At 33.8% G+C, this 23,005-nt stretch overlaps 1 non-coding gene across 1 annotated transcript; it reads left to right on the top strand.

Annotated features, from left to right (window-relative positions):
• Positions 1-18,749: 18,749 nt before the first annotated feature.
• Positions 18,750-18,856, top strand: LOC121215002 (small nucleolar RNA R71). The gene has a single exon (XR_005910737.1). It is a non-coding gene; the product is annotated as a small nucleolar RNA R71 (small nucleolar RNA).
• The last annotated feature ends 4,149 nt before the right edge of the window (positions 18,857-23,005 follow it).

The following is a 23,005-nucleotide window of genomic DNA, read 5'->3' as shown; positions in this document are numbered from 1 at the left end:
GAACCATACTCCAGCTTGTAAAGGTCCCAAGGCTGATTACTAGTCCATTTTTTTGCATTTCTGCTATCCTCTTAAGCTGCTATCCTTTCCCTTTTCACTAGAATTTTTCACAAATTTCTTCAGAGAGAAAATTGCTCTTTCAATCCCCCTCAAAAATCCTCATGTAAAATCTCCTTGGTCTCTTCTTTCTTTGCTATTTCCTCTTTTATAGGGTAGGCCTCCCTCTCTCAGCACACACTTTTCTCCCTCTTTTTCAAGTGAAATTATCTAGTACACGTCCAGCTGGTTGAGAGTGACGAGGACTGGGTGCTGCATCATCATTTTCCTAGAATTACCATGGCATTTGTGTTGGCAATCCATCCAAACTTTTTCCATGACAATATTTCACTTCTTTCATTCTATTCCTCCTTTTTCTACTTTTCTTCATCCTTTCTACACCTTTTACATACAACATCCAATTCCCTTCTTCCCAATAGTAAACGTAACATGAAATGACATTTAAGATACAATTAAAGCGTTGTTATGTAATGTTTTAAAAATAACCTAAAAATGAAACTATAACTACTTAAGTACAAACATTTAATCAAGATTAGAGTTTCAAAATATATCTCCTTTTAAGAGTTATCACACCCCCAAACCTAAGTTCTTGCTTCTCCTCAAGTAGGATATGTATGGATGTATGAATGCATAAATTTTCCAGAACAACATAATTTCCTCTTGTACTGCTAAACCAAACAAAACATATTTTATACCTCCATTCTGAGCAGTCTTCTATCTAAAAAAAATTGTTCTAATTTTTTAGGTTTGTTTAGCATACGAAGTGAAGAAAATGTTACTTCAAAATAAAAATTCCTAAATATTTATGGAATTATGACTATAGCAAGGACCTTCTAATGTACTTAGTTTATATTTCCCCTAAACTTATTTTTTTCTTCTCATACTTATTCTATCATTGCATTATATAAAATTTTCTCTAGTGAATTCATCTTGTAACAGCCCGTTTTCAGTGAAATCAAAATTTTGGTTTCGAGAAAGCAAACCTGATGAGTAAATAATTATTTTAGCATTAATTTAATGTTTATGGGATATTAGTAGGGTCGTATTAAAGTTTTGTTAAGAAATTTTAATGTTTGCATGATTATTTAAGCGAAAAAGGACAAAATCATAAAAAAGTGTAAAAGTAGAGTTTCATTAGTTAAAACGGTTAAAAAGCTATGGAAAGGAAACCAAATGGACTCAAATGGTAATTGCACCATTCATAATGTTAGTGGACAAAGATGGGCATGAATTTAGTGTTTTATTTAATTAATAAATAAGTTTACATTGTTAATTTGATAAATAAATCTTAACTAAACTAAGTAAAAATAGTATCGTCTTCTACAATTTTTTCTTCCACAAATTTTGAAGAGGAAAATAACCATTGTTAAGGATTTGAGGTTTGGCTAGCTTTGGTGTATGCATGTAAGTGATTTCGGGCCCCATTTTTAATAATTTTTATGTTTTTGAGGTCGTTTTAGCTTAATCTATCTAACCCAAGATCAATTTGTAAAACTGTTAAAGATTTTGGGTTATGCCATGCATGCTTTTGTATGATTCTTGATGTTAAATGGTAGATTATGGATCTTTATTGATAAATAAACAAGTTTTATAAAGTGATTTTTTATGAAATTTACATAGAGGGATTAATTTGTAAAAAATAGTAAAAGTTCATGTTAAATTTATGAAATGATGATTGGCATGGGTTGGTTTAAGTCCCTAGAGAATTCGATTAGCTTGAATGACTGATTAAAATGCTTAGATTTCAATTTATGAGCTTAAGGACTAAATTGTAAAAAGTTAAATTGTTGGGGTGAAATGGTAATTTTGCATATATATGAATTGTAGACTAAATTGAATGCTAGAGGTATTAAATAGATTGAAATTTTCTATTTAGATTAAGATAGCCCACGTACAAGTCTAGATCGGGGAAAAGCTAAAGCCCTGGATTAGTTTGACTTCATTTCTATGCCCTTAGTCGTCGAAGTACATTCGTATGAATAGTTGTCATTTTAATGCTATTTCAAATAGCATTTTAGTATGTTATTTATCATGTGAATTGATTGATATGTAAATAAATCAATCCTATGACGGTTATCAAATCCTAGTTGAACCATAGGAATTTGTAGGATACAAATGACATGTCATTAGGGATTTCATGTTTTGAGTGTTGGTCTTGAAAGTCCTACAGATGACTGAGGTCTTGCATTTGTTGTGGATACTCCACAGCTCGTGTGAGCAGCATCGAGAAGCTTACATTCTGACCCACAGCTCGTGTGAGTAGGCCCATTTCATAGTTCGTGTGAGCAATGATGTAAAGAAAGGTTGTTTAAGGACACTTCATGTGAGCTTTCCCGTGTATCCGATTATATTCTAGTTGGTTCAATGGGTATGAAAAGGAAATGGTAAGTTTTCAAATGGAATGTATCATGTAATATTTTTTTTGAACAAAGAATGTATCATGTACTTATGAAAAGGAAATGGGGGCTTAAATGAGATGAACAAATGTATAAACTACTTTTTATGGATGAATTCATTTATACCTTGTATAAATGCACTAACTTGTGTATTTGGTGATGTTGTATAGGCATTCTGCCAAGCTTGTGGTATTAGATGGTGTTATAATTATGTTATTTACATTACGCAAATAAAATGGTAAGTTGTGTTTATGTTATACGAACTTACTAAGCATTATGTGCTTACATAGTTTCTTCCCTATGTTTTATAGATTATCAGAAGCTCGACTAGTTTGAAAGCTCGTCGGAGGTGTACCACACTATCCAGCTGAAATATCGGTAGCTTTTGAATGTTTTGGCCAAGTTTATAATGACATGTATAGGTGGAATTATAATGATGTTTAGATGAATGTTTAATGGATGATTTGGTATGTATAAGTTGTGCAAGTTATCTTAGATGGCACCATTTGATACCTTGTTGGATAGTGTCATTTTGGCTAACTTGTGATTCATATTTGGAATGGCTCATATGGTATGTATTGAATTGGTAGGATAATGGTTAATTTGTTGCATGTTTAATAAGTTTTAAACTAATACTTGATGATTGAAATGTGCTAAAAAATGGCATGCTTAGGTAAGTGTTGTTTTGTTTGTTTGAGGTACCTTTGAATGGCATATTGGTTAGTTGAATTAGGGCATTTGGCATGGAAAATGTATGTATTTTAAGGTATGGTTTGGTGCCTTGTAAATGTGCACAAAATACTTATATGTTCATATTGAAGTGGTATGGGAAATGGCTTGGATTTAGGTGAATTGATGTCTACACAGCTTGAGACACGGGTGTATGACTCAGCCGTGTGTGACACATGGCCTAGCGACACGGCTATGTGTTAGCTGAGGGTTCCTTTGTATGCAAGATAGTGTGACAGTGTTATACTGTGATAGTATGATACCTCTATTATATAACACGCACGCCTCCGTTCACGGAGTAGCGTCTAGTGGTAGTAGGCTTGTATCTGAGGTTCGGGGAGGTGATGCTAAAGAAGCCTTCTTCCAGATGATGTCTGAATGGTTTTCTGAGTTTGTGAGAATAAACCCTTTGGCTTAATGACCTTCACCCTTACCCGTACCCCAACCAGTCCTCGTAGCTTCTAAAGGTTTGGAACCAATGTGAGTAAGCAAGCCTCCAGTTGATAAAATCCACAAGTATGTGGCTGAAAAGTTTCGAGATACAGCTAAAGATGATCCAAAAATAGTTGAGTTCTTGTTAGAGAGTATGATTGTCTTGTACATCGATAGAATGCTTGAAATGTGTTAGTTTTCTGTTGAAAGATTCAACATACTAGTGGTGGAACACATTGATCGTGGTGGTACAGAAGGAGCGTGTAAATTGGGAATTCTTTCAAACAGAATTCAGAAAGAAATACGTATGTTAGAGGTTCCTTGATAAGAAACGCAAAGAGTTTCTTGAGTTGAAACAGGGCCTAATGATGGTAGTTGAATAGGAGAGGGAATTTGTACAGCTTATTAAGTATGCCCGGGAATGTGTACCAATAGAGGTTGCTATGTGCACTCGATTTGAAGATGGTTTAAATGAGGATATCAAGCTTTTAGTCAGGATTCTTGAGTTGAAAGAATTTGTAGTTCTGGTTGACAAAGCGCATAAGGCCGAGGAACTTAGCAAAGTGAAGAGAAAATTTGATTTTAAGGCTCGTGATTGGGGAAAAAGACCTATGGGAAAACCATTCTCGTTTCCATCAAAAAATCGAAAGAATTTCATAGTTGTTTATTAGCTCCGGTGGGTTATTTTGGAAGAGATGGAGGAAAATAACATTGAAGCTCGAAACCTCAGGCTACATCAGTAGCGAGCGTGGGTAGTGTTAGAAACAACAAGCCTGAATGTCAGCAATGTAATAGACAACACTTTGGCGAATGTAGACTGAAAGATAGATTGGGTTTTAAATGTAGCTCCTATGATCACTATCTAAGAGGCTGTCCTGAAAGGTCTAATAAAAAAAAGGCTCAGACTACTCGTCCGAGTAATATAACTACGAGAGGGAGACAATCTCGGAACACTAGAAATACGGGTACCAGTCGTAGTGGGATGAAAATTTTTTTTGTGATATCTGAGGCACGGGCACCAGCAAGGGCTTATGCCATTCGTGCTCAAGAGGAAGCTTCAATACCTAATGTGATCACTGTTACATTTTCTATTTTTGATACTAATGTTAATGCTTTGATTGATCCGGGGTCAACGCACTTATTTGTATGTACAAATTTTATGTCAAATAAGAAAATACCTTTTGAGTCTACTGAGTTTGAAGTTAAGGTAATGAACCTTTTAGGTCATTATGTGTTAAAGTCTGTAAAAATTGTCTTTTGATGATTTGGGGTTGCAAATTTTCAACTAATTTGATGTTATTACCCGTTGATGGGTTTGATGTGATTCTGTATGGATTGGTTAAATTTGCATGATGTTGTTGTGAATTGTAGACGAAAGCATATTGTGTTAAAGTGTTAGAACAGTGAAAAGCTTCAAATTGAATCTGATAGACTGGATAGTACATCTAATGTTATTTCAGCTATGACGACACAAAAATATGTTAGGAAAGGCTATGAAGTGTATCTTGCTTATATATTTGATTGTAGGGTTTCAAAATTGAGGTTAGAATTGGTTTCGATTATATGTGAATTTACAGATGTGTTTCTAGAAGAATTACCAAGGTTACCGCCAATCAGAGAGGTTGAGTTTGCTATTGAAAAACTGCTGGGAACATCTCCAATACTGATAGATCCGTATAGAAGGACACCTATAGAATTGAAAGAGTGGAAAGCACAATTACAAGAGTTGACAGATAGGGGCTTTGCTCGGCGCATCTTTTCTCTTTGGGGTGATCCTGTGATGTTAAGAAAAAGACGGGTCGATGCGACTATGTATTGATTATCGACAAATCAACAAAGTCACGATCAAGAACAAGTATCCATTGCCACGTATCAATGTTTCGTTTGACCAATTGAAAGGTGCGAAAATATTCTCAAAGAGCAATAATTGTTCTGGTTATTATCAGCTATGGGTTAAAGACTCGGATGTGCCGAAAACTACATTATTCAGAACCATGTATGGACATTATGAGTTTTTTGTGGTGCCATTTGGTTTGACTAATGCACCTACTATGTTTATGGACTTGATGAACATAATATTCAAACCGTATTTAGATAGATTTGTTGTTGTATTCATTGATGAAATTTTGATCTCTTCACCAGACGAGATAGAACATGCCCAACATTTGAGAATTGTTTTGCAAACTTTACATGAAAACAATTGTTCGCTAAGTTTAGCAAATGTGAGTTCCGGCTTAAAAAAATTGGATTTTTGGGACATGTAATGTTGACTGATGATATTAGAGTTGGTTCGAGTAAAATCTTAGCTGTAGTGGACTCGAAACTGCCGAGAAATATTATAGAAGTCAAAAGTTTTCTAGGTTTAGCCTAGTATTATAGAAGGTTTGTCAAAAGATTTTTGATGATTGCTACGCTATTGACAAAATTTCTTCAGAAAGATGTCAAGTTCGAATGATTTGATTAGCTCGACATCGTTTATACATAACTAGTCATCGAGGTAAGTTCGTATGAATAGTTATCATTTTAATGTTATTTCAAATAGTATGTTAATATGTTATTTATCATGTGAATTGATCAATATATAAATAAATCAATGCTATGATGGTTATCGAGTCTCGGTTGAACCTTAGGAATTCGTAGGATACAAATGACATGTCATTAGGTGTTTAATGTTTCGGGTGCTGGTCTTGAATGTCCTAGCGATGGTTAAGGTTGTGGATACTCCACAACTTGTGTGAGCAGCATCATGAAGCTTACATTCTGACCCACAACTCGTGTGGGTAGGCCCATTTCACAGCTCGTGTGAGCAATGATGTAAAGAAAAAGTGACAGTTATATGTTTAATCACACTTCGTGTGAGCTTTCTTGTCTATCTGATGATATTCTAGTTGGTTCAACGTGTATAAAAAGGAAAGGAAATGGTAAGTGTTCAAATGGAATGCATAATGTACTTATGAAAAAGAAATGGCAACTTAAATGAGATGAACAAATGTGTAAGCTACTTGTTATGGATGAATTCATTTGAACCATGTATAAATGCACTAACTTGTGTATTTGGTGATGTTGTATAGGCATTGTGCCAAGATTATGGTATTAGTTTGTGTTATAATTATGCTATTTACATTATGAAAATAAAATGGTAAGTTGTGTTTATGTTATACGAACTTACTAAGTATTATGTGCTTACGTAGTTCCTTTCCTATGTTTTATAGATTATTGGAAGCTCATCGGTTTGGAAGCTCGTCAAAGGTCTACCAAACTATCCAGCATAAATATCAGTATTTTTTGAATGTTTTGGATATAATGACATGTATAGGTGGACTTATAATGATGTTTAGTTGAATGTTTAATGAAAGATTTGATATGTATAAGTTGTGCAAGTTATCTTGGTTCGCACCATTTGATACCTTGTTGAATAGTACCATTTTGGCTAACTTGTGATGCGTGTTTAGAATGGTTCATATAGTATGTTTTGAATTGGTAGGCTAATGGTCAATTTGTGGCATGTTTGATAAGTTTTGAACTAATACTTGATGATTGAAATGAGGTAAAATATGCATGTTTAGGTAAGTGTTGTTGTGTGTGTTTGAGGTGCCTTTGAATGACATATTGGTTAGTTGAATTAGGAATTTTTGAATGGAAAATGTATTTATGTTTAGGTATGTTTTGGTGCCTCGTAAATGTGCAAAAAATACTTATATGTTCATGTATAAAGTGGTATGGGAAATGGCTTTGATTTAGGTGAATTGATGTCCACACGGCCTAAGACATGGGTGTGTGACTCAGCTGTGTGTGACAAACGGCCTAGCGGTACGGTCGTGTGTCAACTGAAGGTTCCTTTGTATGCAAGTCAGTGAGTTACACAGCCTAGCATACGGCTTGGCACACAGGCGTGTGACATGGTCGTGTGACCCTACTCGGGTAGTTACACGGGTGAGGACGTGGGCTGAGACATGGTCACGTTTCCTTAATTTAAAGGTTGCATAGCCTGGCCACACAAGCGTGTGACCCCTGTATCCAAAATTTTATGGATTTTTCTTAGATTTTTTAAATGATTTTAGATTAGTCCCGAATTGCTTCTATGGTGCTTCTAGGGCCTCGATTTAGGGATGGAATGTGCATATATGATTGATATATGATGTGATTATGTTTTTGAGTGAAATATTGTTTAAATGTCTCTGATTGCACAATAATGCTCTGCAACCCTAATTCGACAATGGATACAGGTTAGGGGTGTTACACATCTTGTCACATGATTTCTTGAAAATCTTAATGGAGCATACACTATATTGTTAGGTATTACATCACACCACAATTTGAATGTAATTCACTCATGAAGCTAAGGCTGTTGACTGAAAAGATGGATGGAGTAAACAACTACCCCATTAGCTACTCAGCCTACTACTATAGTGGAGTGCCCCTAAATAGGGTTTTTCTCACTCTTATTTGATTTTGCTTTTCTGATCAATAAAATAATGGAGAAAATAAAGTATTACTGGCCTACTCAACAATTTCAAACATTGGAGTGCTTTATAATGTCTTTTTAAATTTTATTTTATTTATTCATTTACCCTTAGCTATGCCGTGGTATTTATTATTACACAATGTTAATTTACTGATCTTAGTTTGAAGAATTCTAAGTGTATTAAAATAAAACTACTATAGAATAATTGTGATTATACTTAGGTTATTCTACTTTTAGGCATCAATTTTCACACGACTATCCTAAGCTAAACATACCTAATCAATTATCACAATTTTCAAAGTTTCAAGATTTATTATCCACATCAAACATCATAGATAACAATTTACTTCTCATGGTCTAACAGTCATTTAGCATTTGTATGTCATGGCAAAATGAGTAACAAAATGATCTAATGTTCAAACAAAATATCTCATACATGCAATATGTGCAACACACCCCCAAACCTAAGGGATGCATTGTCCTCAATGCATTATCAGACACAAAATTTCACTTATGCAAAAACAAAATAGATATGTAGAGAATGCAATGAAAACAATTATGAATGCATGAAAAACACATGTAAAAATGAAAAAAATATGGAAATGAAAAGAAAAAACAAAAGGTTGGAATGGATTTGTGCTACTTTAGTTTGGCCGGGTGGATTTCCTGCATGCATGCTTGTAGCACTGCTTCTGTTTGAGCAGATTAATTGGCAACTCATCATCATCATCATCATCTGATTTCATGAGATCATCAATCAGTTGATTAATCTCACGATCTTGCTCCAATATGGGTGCAGTTGTTTGAGGTGCAGTTGCAGGTTCTTGTGGTGTAGAAGATTGATTCATATTATCTTCTTCTTTATCTGATTCAATGTTTACCGATTATGTTTTCTTTTCCCCCCTCTATTTCTTTGTTCTTCTTTTTTGTAGTGGCTAGATGTGCGATAGTGTTCGTCACATCGACTTCAATTTCATCCTCTAAATCCAATAACAAATCTTTGGGAAAAGTAGGGAATGCAGACATGGGTTGGTAAAGTTTTTCTGAAGAGATTTCTTGATGGCATTATCCCTTCTTCTGACATAGCCCCAAAATAAAGCCATTTCTTCTTGAGCCTTACTTAGATCAGTAGTTGTCCTCAATTGTTTCTTCTTTATCAAACAAAACTGTTGTTTCAACAGCTCAAGAGCACCGACCAGTTGCTCTCGAAATCATTGTGAGATGTGGATGGAGTGGCATCATTAATAGTAGGTGGAGAATAGGTTGATGTAGAGCTAAGATGTTATGGCACTTCTTCCCCTGAAAATCTCATGGTACTCTTTTTAGTGATGGCTCATTTGTTAGGGATTTTTTCCTCATTTTCTTGGATAAGTACGTTGACCCATTGACAAAGTCCAGTAATGAGAGATTGAAAATTCAGGGTGCCTGCAGTCTTTTGTGCGCAATAGTTAGCTTATCTAAAAATAATTTTTCCAACATTTATCTTTCTTCCTGTCATAATAGAGTTAAGTAACAACATGCGTTCCTTTGAAATAGTAGAGTTATGAAATGAAGGGCTAAGGCAAGGTTTAAGAAAATGGTACCATACCCTATAGTGAAGCTTCAAAGAAACACGGTCGATGGAGTAGTAGCCATTCCGAGAAATTGTCCATTTGGTCCCTTCCACGCATAATCCTCAAGAACTTGATTATGTCTTTCTACTATTATTGTCTTGACAAATTGAGAATGTTCATCAGGGCTTTTAGGTAAACCATATTGTGCATTGATGGAGTACTCATCAAATAACACCAAAACACCGCGTACATAGATGAAAACATTATCTGAAGAGCTCAAATTGGCATAAAATTCCTTTACAACTTTTAAGAGAAACATCATCAGGATGAAAGCAAAAGAGTTGCCATCCATGCTTCTTTACCACGGATGAAATTGCTTCAGTGTATCCCATAAAGGCTGCATCTTGAAAAAGAAAGCATTTTCCATACAAAAGGGTCACTTTGATGTGTCCGTGTTGTACTTTTCTTCAGCGGTTGTGGTAAAAAATGTTCTCAAAGGCATAAAGGTTGATGAAGATGGCATACGTTGAGTTATTTGAGAAGAAATAGTGACTATAAAAAGAAAAAGTTAAGACATTTACAGTTATGGAGGAAAAAGTGAAATTGGTGAAAAAGAAGAAACTGAAAATAAGTTCGAGAAAAAAAATGAATCGAGTAGGGTAAAAATGAGAAAGACTATAGTTGTGTACTAAGTAGTATGCTAAGTGGGCTAACTATTACAAAGCTTAGGCCAAAATCTACCTGCAACAAAAGAAAGAAATAAAAATTAATTAAATTAATAAAAGAAATAAATCAAAAGCAAAATAATTAAATCAAATTAGGCAAAAGAAAACACTACGTAGTTTGAAGAGCAATGGAATGTTTATCACCAAGTATGAGAGCTCCCCAATAAAGCTTCAAATGTTGGCCATTGACTTTGAAATTAAAGCCAGTCTTGTCATCTTTGACTCCTACATCTCCATGAGGGTACACATGCACTATCTCAAATGGGCTAGACCAAGGAGACTTCAATTTTCCAGGAAACAATTTCAGCCTAGAATTGAACAACAACACTTGTTGTCCAGGTTCAAATTTCCATGGCAAAATCTTCTTATCATGCCATCGCTTTGTCTTTTCTTTGCATATTTTGGAATTCTCATAAGCTTGAGCTCTAAATTACTCCATCTCATTCAGCTCCACTAGTTGGTTATTACCAGTATTAATCCAATCCATGTTCAATTTGTTAATTTCCCAAAATGCCTTATATTCAAGTTCAACAGGCAAATGGCAAGGCTTCCCATAGACGAGCTTGAAAGGCGACATCCCCAATGGTGTCATGAATGTAGTATGATATGCCCACAAAGCTTCATCCAATCTAGATGTCTGATCTTTATGTATGTGATTAACCACTTTCTCCAAAATTTGTTTAAGTTCTCTATTCGAGAGCTCAGCTTGTCCATTTGTCTAGGGATGATAAGTTGTGATAATTTTATGTTTAACCCCACATCTATTCAAGGCAGTAGCAACTAATTTGCAGTCAAAATGAGAACCTTTATCACTAATCAAAGCACGAGGAGTACCAAACCTGGTGAAAAGATTCTTATGCAGGAACTTTAGTACCAATTTCGCATCATTTATAGGGATAGCGACAACTTCAACCCACTTGGAGACATAATCCACAGCCACAAGTTTGTATATATTGCCCTAAGAGGGTGGAAATGGACCCATAAAGTTGATTCCCCATACATCAAACAATTCAACTTCTAGAATATTTTGCAATGACATTTCATACCTCTTTGACAAATTCCCATTTCATTGACAATGATAGCAAGCTTGGAAAAATTCATGTGCATCTTGATACATGTTGAGCCAATAAAAGCAAGGCTGGAGAACTTTTGTAGTATTTCACATTCCCCCGAAATGTCCTCCATATGGTGCTGAATGGTAGTGGTGCAAAATATTATGAATCTTGTCATCTAGAGCACATCTACGAATTATTTGGTCTGCACAATATTTGAATAAAAATTGCTCACCCCAATAATATTTCTTGGGATCATGGAGAAATTTCCTTTGTCTTTGACTATTAAGATCAGGTGGCTGCAATCCACTTACTAAGAAATTGACAATATTGACATACCAAGGTAATGCCGAGGCAACCAACAATTGCTCATTTGGAAAATCCTCCTTAATGAGTTGACTATTATCGTCTTCATTTCCTACTTCAAGTTGTGACAAGTGATCAGCCACTTGATTCTCTATGCCTTTCCTATCTCGAATTTCTAGATTAAATTCCTATTGCCAAATACTTAATCGCAGAATGAGTCATATAAACTGTAACTTTGGTGCCAACTAAATAGGATCTGAATTTTTTAGATAGTTCCTTTTCAGTAGTAGTGTAGTTCAACTGTGTATCTGTCAACGTCCGGCTTGAATAGTAGATGGCATGGAACACTTTATCTTTCCTTTGCCCAAGCACTGCTCCTACAGTGAAATCATTGGCATCACACATAAGTTATAAAAGGTAATATCCAGTCTGGTGCTATGACAATCGATGCTGTTACCAGTTGCTTTTTTAATTCCTCAAATGCTTGCACACAAGGCTCATCAAACTTGAAAGCTCTATTATGTTCTAATAATGCATATAGGTATTTGGATATCTTCGAAAAATCTTTAATAAATCGTCAATAAAATCCTGCAGGGCCAAGGAAACTTCGAATACCTTTAACTGTAGTAAGTTGTGGCAATTTCTCAATAACCTCAATCTTCGCTTTGTCTACGACAATCCCTTGCTTTGAAATTTTATGTCCTAGAACAATTCCTTCACAAACCATGAAATGACATTTTTCCCAATTCAGAACAAGGTTAATCTCTTCACAATGACAAAGAACTAGCTCCAGGGTTTTTAAACAACTTTCTATAGTATCCCCAAACACAGAGAAGTCATTCATAAAAACTTCCAAAACTTTCTCCACCATGTCTGAAAATATTGCTATCATGCAACATTGAAATGTTGCAGGGGCATTGTACAATCCAAACACCATTCATCTGAAAGCAAAGGTTCGATAAGGACACACGAACGTGGTCTTTTCTTGGTCAGTAGGTGCTATGACAATCTGGTTATACCCTGTATAACCATCCGAAAAGTAATAAAGGCTTTTCATGCTAATCTATCTAACATTTAATCGATGAATGGGAAAGGAAAATGGTCCTTCGTGGTTGCTTTCTTGAGCTTTCGATAGTCCATGCAAACTCTCCATCCCATGATAGTACGAGTTGGAATAAGTTTGTTGTTATCATTACTAACCATAGTAACACCCCTTTTCTTGGGCACACACTGAACAGGGCTCACCCACGAACTATCAGAAATAGGATAGATTATTCTAGCATCTAGCCATTTGATAATCTCCTTTTTTATCATTTTCTTCATAATGGGGTTCATTCTACTCTGCTGCTCAATAAAATTGCTATGGCAATCCTCCAATAAAATCTAATGCATGCAGTTGGTCTGATTGGTTCGCTTGATATTTGTGATTGTCCACCTCAACGCTTTCTTAGATCTCTTTAAAACTTCTAACAATTTAGCCTCTTAATCAGATGTTAATTCTACAGAGATAACTATTGGAAAACTATTTTTGTTTCTCGAGTAGGCGTACTTTAAATGTAGTGGTAAAGGCTTTAATTTCAAAGTAGGAGGGTCATATTTAGAAGGTTGTGGAGGTTTAAAACAACACTTTAGTAAATTTAAAAATTCAAAACTCGTCCTTGCTCCATTTGCATCCTTCAATTCACTAAGTTCTTCAATCAATTCCTCTTCATTCAACTCAACTGAGTCTGCTTTATTATCAGGATTGTTGGAACAAAATTCTTGCAATTCTTCCTTCACTATTATGTGAATAACCCCAACAGCGTGACAATCTTCATCTGTATCTGCACACTTCATGGCATCAAAAACATTAAAGGTTATTTGATGGTAATTAACTCTCATTGCTAATTCACCTTTTTGTACATCAATTAATGTTCTCAAGTGACTAGAAAAAGTTTTCCAAAAATAATTGGTACCTCTTTATCAGCTTCGCATTCCAGAATAATAAAATCTACCAGAAAAATAAATTTGTCAACTCTTACCAACACATTTTCAATTGTACCTTCCGGATGTGCATAAGAATGATCAGCTCACTGCTGCGTGATAGTTGTAGGTCTTGCCTTCCCAATTCCCAATTTGCTGAAAATAGACATAGGCATAAATTTATGCTTGCACGTAAATCACATAATGTGTAACACCCCTCACCCGTATCCATCGCTGAAATAGAGTTACGAATCATTACCGTAAAAATGTAACTTAAAAAATTCATTCCAAAACGTTTTATTAATTATAGTATAATTCATTCATACGCATTTATATCGTCCCTTATTCGAGCCCTCGAGGCCTTAGAAACACTTTAGAAATGATTCGGGACTAAATTGAAAACATTTGAAACATTGAAAAAAAAGTTAGAAAAATTCACACTGTATAGGTCACCCGGCCGTGTGACTCACACGGCTGAGACACACACCTGCATCTCGGGTCATGTAACAATCAAAATAAGGACACATAGTTGTGACCCAGCCCATGTTCGTACCTGTGTAACTCTCTGACTTGGGTCACACGGCCAAGCCACACGCTTGTGTGCCAGGCTATGTCCTGGGCTGTGTAACTTTCGAAAAGTAACCTTTAAAACCTACAGGGGACAAACGGTAGTGTCACACACGACTAAGACGCATGCCTGTGTCTTAGGCCATGTGGGCAAGAAAATGGCTAAAATCAAGTCATTTCTTTCACCCGTTCAAACATGAACCTACAAGCAACTTGCACATTTAACCAAGACTTTGAAACATGTCCAAAACATGCATAAAATAACCAATTCTAATGACAAAAGTCCATTCAACCAATATGCCATAAAGGCACCAAAATCACAATTAAACTAACATACATTACTTGATCTATACCATGTCAAAATAAACTTACCATTTGGACCATTACTCACATACATCAAAATCACATAAGTGACACAAACTAAACATTTCCAAATGGTATCAACAACCAACATATATATATACGTACCATATTTCAATCATACACATCGATTCAAACCCTTTCCAAAGCATACCATAACTTGACCATGTTGAGGTCAATTCATGACATACCACTTTGGCCATTCAAACATGCATTAACACATTAACACATTGATGAAATGACACTCATCAACAAGGCACCAAAAGTACCAAGGTTACATCAACAAAAATGACATATACATGCTTAACTCATCAACTAACATTCAACTAAACATTGACCATAAGCCCACCTATACATGCCATCATAATATTAACCAACATATCAATACTATCGATATAATCACTAGATAGTGTGATAGATCTTCGACGAGCTTCCAAATTGGTCGAGCTTTCACTAATCTGTAAAGTAAGAGAAAGATAACTACATAAGCAATGAATTCTTAGTAAGCTCATATAAACTTTAAACATAACAGCTCATTTCAATAATGAACTTTATGGGGTATTTATAAAACTATATCAATACTACAAAGTTTATCAATTTTTATAACCATTAACTCATAAATTAGTAAGTTCATCAATATCACATATATTTTTCATTCCTAACATAATAGGATTTATAAAACATATTACACAATCATTAACTATTTCGTATTACTATGAACCACTCCATTTACCTTCTTACCATTCCATTTACTTATTTTCCATTTCATTAACTTAGCATAACTTAAATAACATTATCAATTCATGAATTAGTCCATTTATCCATGACATAGATAAATTCGTCCCTAACATAAATAGATTTCTCATGCATGAGTACGTTATTTAACTCATCAATCTTTTTTTCATTATATTACATCTCAACTATGAACTTACCATTTCATTACCTTTTCGTACCTGTTTCGTTTGCATAATACAAGACATAAGCATAAACATCACACACATAATAAATCATTTCATTAGAAAATACATACTTTGATTCTTACCACCCTTTCATGAACAATGGACACTTACCATTTCAATGCATAATTTTAAAAGTAAACATAATACAATCCAACCAATAGCTTGGCACAAGCCTAAGAATCATTAGTAACACATGATAGTGCATCAATTCATAATTCACTTGAATTAACATAAGATAAGTCATTAACTTGAAATCATCAATTTCATGAACATAGACATACTTTCATTTAACATTTCCTTTTCATTCCTTTTCATAGTTTTTATGATATAAGTCATATGAATACTTACCGTTCTTTCCCTTTTCATGCTCGTTACCATTCCTTCCCTTTTTCATGCTCGTTGAACCACTTAGAACAATATCAGATATGCAGGAAAACTCACACAAAGTGTGATAAACATATGGTTCAAACCATTCCTTTTCATCATTGCTCACTCAAGCCATAAATAGGTCTGCTCACACAAGCTGACGGTTAGAATCTAGCTACATGATGCAACTCACACAAGCTGACGAGTATCCATAAGAAATGTCAAAGCATGGTAAACCTAATGACATTTCATTTGTATCCTATATATTCCTATGGTTCACATGAGGCTCGATAATCGTCGAAACACTGTTGGATTTGGTAATTTTCTTTACATGATAAATGTATAATAACACAAAACATATATATATTGATTCACTTACATTAGAACAAAAAATTAAACATTAAATTTAATCAAAATTTAAGTATTTATAGTTCATACGAACTTACCTAGCTAAATTGTAACAATGACAAAATACAAGGGCTATTTGGTAATTTTCTCTTCTCTTTGATTTTCCACTCGTTCTTGATCTAAATTAATAATTTCATTCAATTTTTTAATTAAATAGTAAACCTAATTCATTTTTATTTGAAACCCATGCCAACCGAATGTTCATAGCTTCCAATACAGCCCATTTTTATAAAAAATTCACTTAAAGTCCTTGCATTTTTCTATTTCATCAATTTAATCCCTAATCATTAAATTCATCAAAAATCATTTCACAAAATACTTATAATTAAAAATTAATTCTTCAAATTCATCATTTAACATCTAAAATCACAAATATTCTTCAATGGTAACACTCAAAATCTTTAACAGTTTCAAAAATGAAGGTACGAGCTAGCTGGACCTAGTTGTAATAATCTTAAAAGCATAAAAATTATAAGAAAAAGGTGAAAAACGGACTCACATGCATCCATTGAAGCTTGGCAGAAGCTTGGAGCATCTCATTTTCTTTTACCATGGTACATTCTGTGGCTTAAGGAAGAAGATACATTTTGTTTTATTTTATTAACCTTTTATTCATTATTTTTATAATATAATAACATATCAAAGATTAAAATTAAAAGAAATTAAAGCATCAAGCTGTCCCACTATTTTAAGGATGGTTTATTTATCCATTAAGGCCGTCCAATTATAATTCTTTAATCAATTAACACCTTTAAACTAATAGCAATTAACTTTTTCAACTTTAATGATTTAGTTCTTTTTGCTTCATTAACTATCAAAACATTACAATTTCTTAACGAAACTTTAATACAACCTTAATAACACTCCATAAATATTTATAAAAATATTTTATGACTCGGTTTATAAAAATGAGGTCCTGATACCTTATTTTCTAAAGCCACTTAACTTTAGGGTCATACCACTTGAAGTTAATTAATCATTTATATAACATAAATTATCATATCAAAAACTTTTTTAAAACCATATTTGACTCATAAATATTAAATACTAATATTTATGAACTTACTCGTCGAATTTGTGGCTTCGAAATCACTGTTTCTGACACCACTAAAAATGGGCTGTTACATAATTCCTTGCCTACATAATGATTTCCAATTGAGCAAGGAATAGTTAAACTCTCTGGCTCTTTCAATTTCGGTGGCAATTTGTTCATCAACATTGCTATGCACCTTTCAGTGAAAGCAACAGTTTCAAATTCCCTAGTTTGCGCGTCTTTGAAAATATGTCCTTCATGAACTTTACGTAATTGGCATTTGCTCAAATGCTTTCACCAATGGTTTGCTGAGCTGAAGTTGCTTCAGGACATCCAAGAAATTTTTAAATTGAAAATCTTGCTTCAACTTTTGAGATCACTGAGGAAAAGGTGGCAGTGACCTTCATTCAACTTGTTGAGGTTGTCTTTCCATGAAATTCTTATTGGAAATATGAGCTGATTCTGCTTTAACAATTTTTTGTTTGCTATTCTCAATTGTAGATTTCTCCACCATTGGTTCTGAATTCACCTTATGTGTGAAATCTGTGCCATCTTCTTCAACAACATTATCATTAACAACTCCAGGTAGTTGAGTACCACTTCTAAGTGTAATGGATTTGCAATGCTCCTTCTATTGAGATCCTAAATTTTCAATATCACTCGGCAATGGTCCTTCCCTTCTTGAGCTTAATGCACTAGCAATTTGCCCCACTTGGTTTTCTAAAGCCCTTAAAGATGCAGCTTGACTCTATATTACAACATCGTTCCTGGCCATGTATTCGTGCAATAGCGCTTCCATAGATGAAGATGATGATGAAATTTTTTCAACATTTTATTGTGGCATAGGTTGATTGTATATAGGTGGTGCATTTGTGACATTCTGTCGAACAACATTACTAGAATTTCCCACTCCTTGGTTACTCCAATTGAAATTACGATGTTGTTTCCATCCTATATTGTATGTATTGGAGTATGGATTATTTTTTCGATTGAAATTTCCCATTTAACATACTGAAGCTAGATTTGTTGGGCATTTATCAAAAACATGATCTTCCCCATAATAAACACATGTTAATTCTGCTGCTTTCATTTCCTGCACTACAGTTGATGTCTTCAATGTTTTAATCATATTAGTTAGGGATGATACCTAAGATATTAAGGAAGTATTCACATCAAGCTCTGTAGCTTTAGTAACTCTTCTTCTAGTACCCACTCTTGTAGTTGGATATTGATAATCATTGTTAGCTATTCTTTCCAGAATTTCATATGCCTCATTATACGATTTATTTAGCAAAGTCCCATTGAAAGATACATCAACTACCATTCTTGTATGTGCATTCAGTCCATTATAAAACATTTCCATTTGAGTCTAGTTCTAAAAACCATGCATCAGACATTTTTTGATTAATTCCTTGAGTTGCTCCCAAGCTTCATAAAATGTTTCATCTTCAGATTGTCAAAAAGATGTAATATCGTTCCTCAATTTGACATTCCTATTTGGAGGGATGTATCACAACAAAAACCTTTGATAAAGTTCATTCAAAGATGCCACCGTTCCTAATGGTAAAGCATTCAACCATGCTTTGGTATGATCTCGCAATGAATAAAGAAATAGCTTGAGTCTTAGGGCATCTTCCTGAACACCCTATTGCCTAAATGAATCACAGACCTCTTAAAAGATTCTTAAATGTATTTGCGAATCTTTAGTAGGTAATCCACTAAACCATCCTACTGTTTGTAGCATTTGAAACATCATTGGTTTCAACTCAAAATGTTGAGCTTGAATATGTGTCCTGACAATCCTTGGATTCAAATAATCTAAGATTAGCACTACATGTTCTTTAATGGTTCTTTCTCTATCATCTATCACACGTGGAATATCAACATCCCTACCATTCAGATTCAATGGATGTTCTTTACCTAGATCATTTCCAATCATTTCTATCTCTCGAAATTATTTTCTCTTTCTTCTCAAGGTTCTCTAAATTTCAGGATCAAAATGATACTCTTTGTTCTCAGGAATACCTCTACTCATAAACTAGCAACAAACCTAAAAAAGAATCAAAAGAAGCTAAAGAAGCTCAAACCAACAAAATTAAATAGATAAAAACAAACCAAAATTCACCAATTTTATCGATATCCAACAATGGTGCCAAAAACTTTTCATGTGTGAATATGTAATGTGAATGTGCAAGTATAAGTGGCGAATCAAGTAATAAAGTGATAAGTGAGATCGTATCTACAGGGATCAGAATAGGTAAAAAGATGGTTGAGTTGTGAATATAAACTATTCTAATTATGGCAAAGGAAACAAAATTAAAACTTGAAGTGAAGTACTAATGTATGAAATATAAAAATCAAACAATTAGTAAAATGTTGTGGCAATTCTACGAGACAAAGTTAAAAGAATTGACATTGTTGATGGTAAGGTTAGAATTACTTGGATTATATCTTAATAACATAATAATTTCATGGAAAAATCTTGACCAAATTACTGTTCAGAGTATAACTACTGCATTCTACTTCTTTCGAGAGCTAGAATTAAAGCTATCATTCTAAGTCTTTGTGTGTCTACAAGTCTCAAGAACAACACCTGTAACGACCCTAGAGTTTAGGGTGTCAAAAAGTGCATTCTCGGGACTCCATTCCCATAAATCAGACTCGTAAATATTTATTTTAGTTGTGTAGTTAATTAGACTTCGATTAAGTGAATTTGCATGAATTAATAATTATTATAGTATAAGGACTAAATCGCGTATAGAGTAAAAGTTGAATTATAAGATTAAAAATAATTAAAGGGACTAAAGAAATAATTATACCTTTGTTTCTTTAAGTGGATGACATTGATGGTTGTATTATATATATATGAGAATTTAATTTATATTATATGTTTTAATGAATGAAATAAAATTTATATTTATAAGTTATATAATAATGGTTATTATAATAAAAACATAAAGAGAAAGTGGAGGCATGCAAATTAAAAAGAAGAAAGAAAAAGAAAGAAGGAAATCGACGGCAAACCTAGGGACTTTAAGGTTCAATTTCAAATTAGTTAGTCAATTTAGTCTCTTTTCTTATAATTTTTATATTTTTGGAATCCCGGTGTTAAGTATACTAGACCCATGTCAAAATTTTAAAATTGATTAAGATTTTAAATGTTAAGAATGTTGAATAGTCTTAGAATTAGGGATTAAATTGATAGATTTTTAAGCTAGAAATGGAAAAGAATTAAATTGTGGAACAAATTACAAATTCTAAGTAATAGGGACTAAATTATAAAAAATTTAAAAGTCAAGGGTTTAATTGCAAACAGGGAGTTAAATTTAGTTTAAAGCGAAATTTGTATTAAAATATAGAGTTAATTATGAAGAATAAAAATTAGTATTGAATTAAGGACTAAATTGGAATTTAAGCAAATATTGAGTAAAAATTGAAATATTCAATGTGAAATTGAATTGTGTTGTATTGATGTATTTTAATTGTTTTAACTCCATAGCTAATGTCATACCAGATCCTCGACTAAAATGGTGAAGGATAAAATCAACGTCGAATAGCTCAGAATCCACAATTTGTATTTCTATAAATCTGAACGTAGTTGTTAATTGTTGTATTTTGATTTAATGCATATGGTAAGTGGTTGAGGTGAGTATATTGGCACTTTGATAGTGAATTGAAATTATAGTTGATTGAAATGGATTGAATTGGTATATAGATTATGAATGTATTGATTATTTAATTGAAATGAATATATGTGCAAATATGAAAATTGGATATTAGTTGTATTTGAAAAATGAAAGGAAACCCTATTAACTGTATCAGGTTGAGTCAGATATATATGGCATGCCATAGGATAGGGAGAGTTTAGGGATTGTTTCAACTTCGAGTTGATGAGGCACTGGGTGCCAATTTGCTTCGGCTTAATCGATAAGAAACTAGGTGTCAATTTATGTTGCGCTTGGCTCAGTTATTACTTATTATTTATCCGATGAGGCTCTTGGTGCCAAACTAGTGTGTCGGTTAGATCCATGTATCCGTTAGAGTCTGAGTCGTGTTAATAGGGGTAATTAAATAATAATTTCTATGATCGATATTTAAATGGCAAAATATCTTAATTGGAAATGGAAAAGTGGATTGATTATGAAAGGTGAAAATGTTGTAATCATAAATGAGATATATGAGTAATGTACTTATGGATTGAATATAGTTGGTTTATGCCATTGTTAAATGAAATGTTGAATGATCTATTAAAAGCTATTTTTATAGCAAGTGGTGTTAATTGAGTTGTATGTTAAATCAAATAATGGAAGAATATTTGTAAAGTTGAGCACATCATGATATAATGTGGTATTATGCATAAAATTGAGCTGGTGATAAATTACAATTGCTTGTAGATAGTAATGTGATTATACAATTCTAATTGAACATTCATGCATCTTTATGTCTTTAAATGTTCAGATTATACAAATATAACTGGGTTTTACTCAGCCTACGATTTTGTTTTCCAAGCACATGTTAGGTACTTCTTTGTTAATCGTCGACTCAGCATCCAACAACGATCCCGATCTCAAATGTGGTGATGTTTATCTTTTATAATGGCATTTACCCAGGATGTGTTTGGTTTATGTGATGTAATTGAGTTTAAGTATAATGTTGGTTTGGTGTATATATAAACTTATGTTTGTGTTTGGATCCACAATTTGGCATGTTGATTTAAACCAAGACTTGTTAGGTGTTGTGAATTTAAGTTTGATGTTTTAGGTAGATATAAGCTAGGACAAATTGACTGATTATGAAATGTTTTAAACTTTTTTTTGAATGATGCCATGTTGATATGCTTTGATGTAATAAACTTGGTACCAATGATGGTACATTGGTTAGGCACCTAAGATGATTGTTTTGGCATGTTTGGAGTATGTTTGATCGTATTTTGGATAGGTTATTGATTGTTTTCTAAGATGCTTAATGCCCAAGCAAGTAGGAAATGATAAAATTGTTGGTACATTTTAGGTCTACATGGCCAGACACACGAGCGTGTGACTTAACCGTGTGAGACACATAACTGGGCGACACGGTCGTGTGTCGTCTGATGAGTGCTTAGGGAGCAAGTCAGCTAGCCCACGGCCTGGCACATGAGCGTGTGTCTTGGCCGTGTGACCGGAGTTAGAGAGTTACATGGGCATAAACACGGACTGGGACTTCACCGTGTGTCCCTATTTTGAGAGTTACACAGCCTGAGACACGGGCATGTGTCTCAGCCGTGTGAGTAACACGGTCGTGTGACCCTTGCAGTTGAAATTTTTCTAACTATTTCTTAAGATTTTCAAATGTTCCTGATTTAGCCCCAAACCATTTGTAAATTGATTCTAAGGCCTCGAGGGATTGAATATGGGACGATATGCATGTTTAATGATGGATTATGTTATGATTATTGAAATATTTTGAAATGACTATTGTAGGTTATGATTATTTGGTAATGCTCTAAAACTCTATTCTGGTGATGGATACGGGTTACGAGAGTTACATTTAGTGGTATCAAAGCTTGCAGGTTTAGTCGATTCACGAACTAAATTGAGCTCAAAATTTATTCTACAGGTACATGCCATAATTGAGTCGAATTGAGTCGAAATTTGGA

The sequence above is a fragment of the Gossypium hirsutum genome, chromosome D02 (assembly GCF_007990345.1).
Source record: "Gossypium hirsutum isolate 1008001.06 chromosome D02, Gossypium_hirsutum_v2.1, whole genome shotgun sequence".
In the NCBI taxonomy this organism is placed as follows: domain Eukaryota; kingdom Viridiplantae; phylum Streptophyta; class Magnoliopsida; order Malvales; family Malvaceae; genus Gossypium; species Gossypium hirsutum.
Note: the sequence above shows the minus strand (reverse complement) of the source record. Positions and strands in the feature narration are given on the sequence as shown.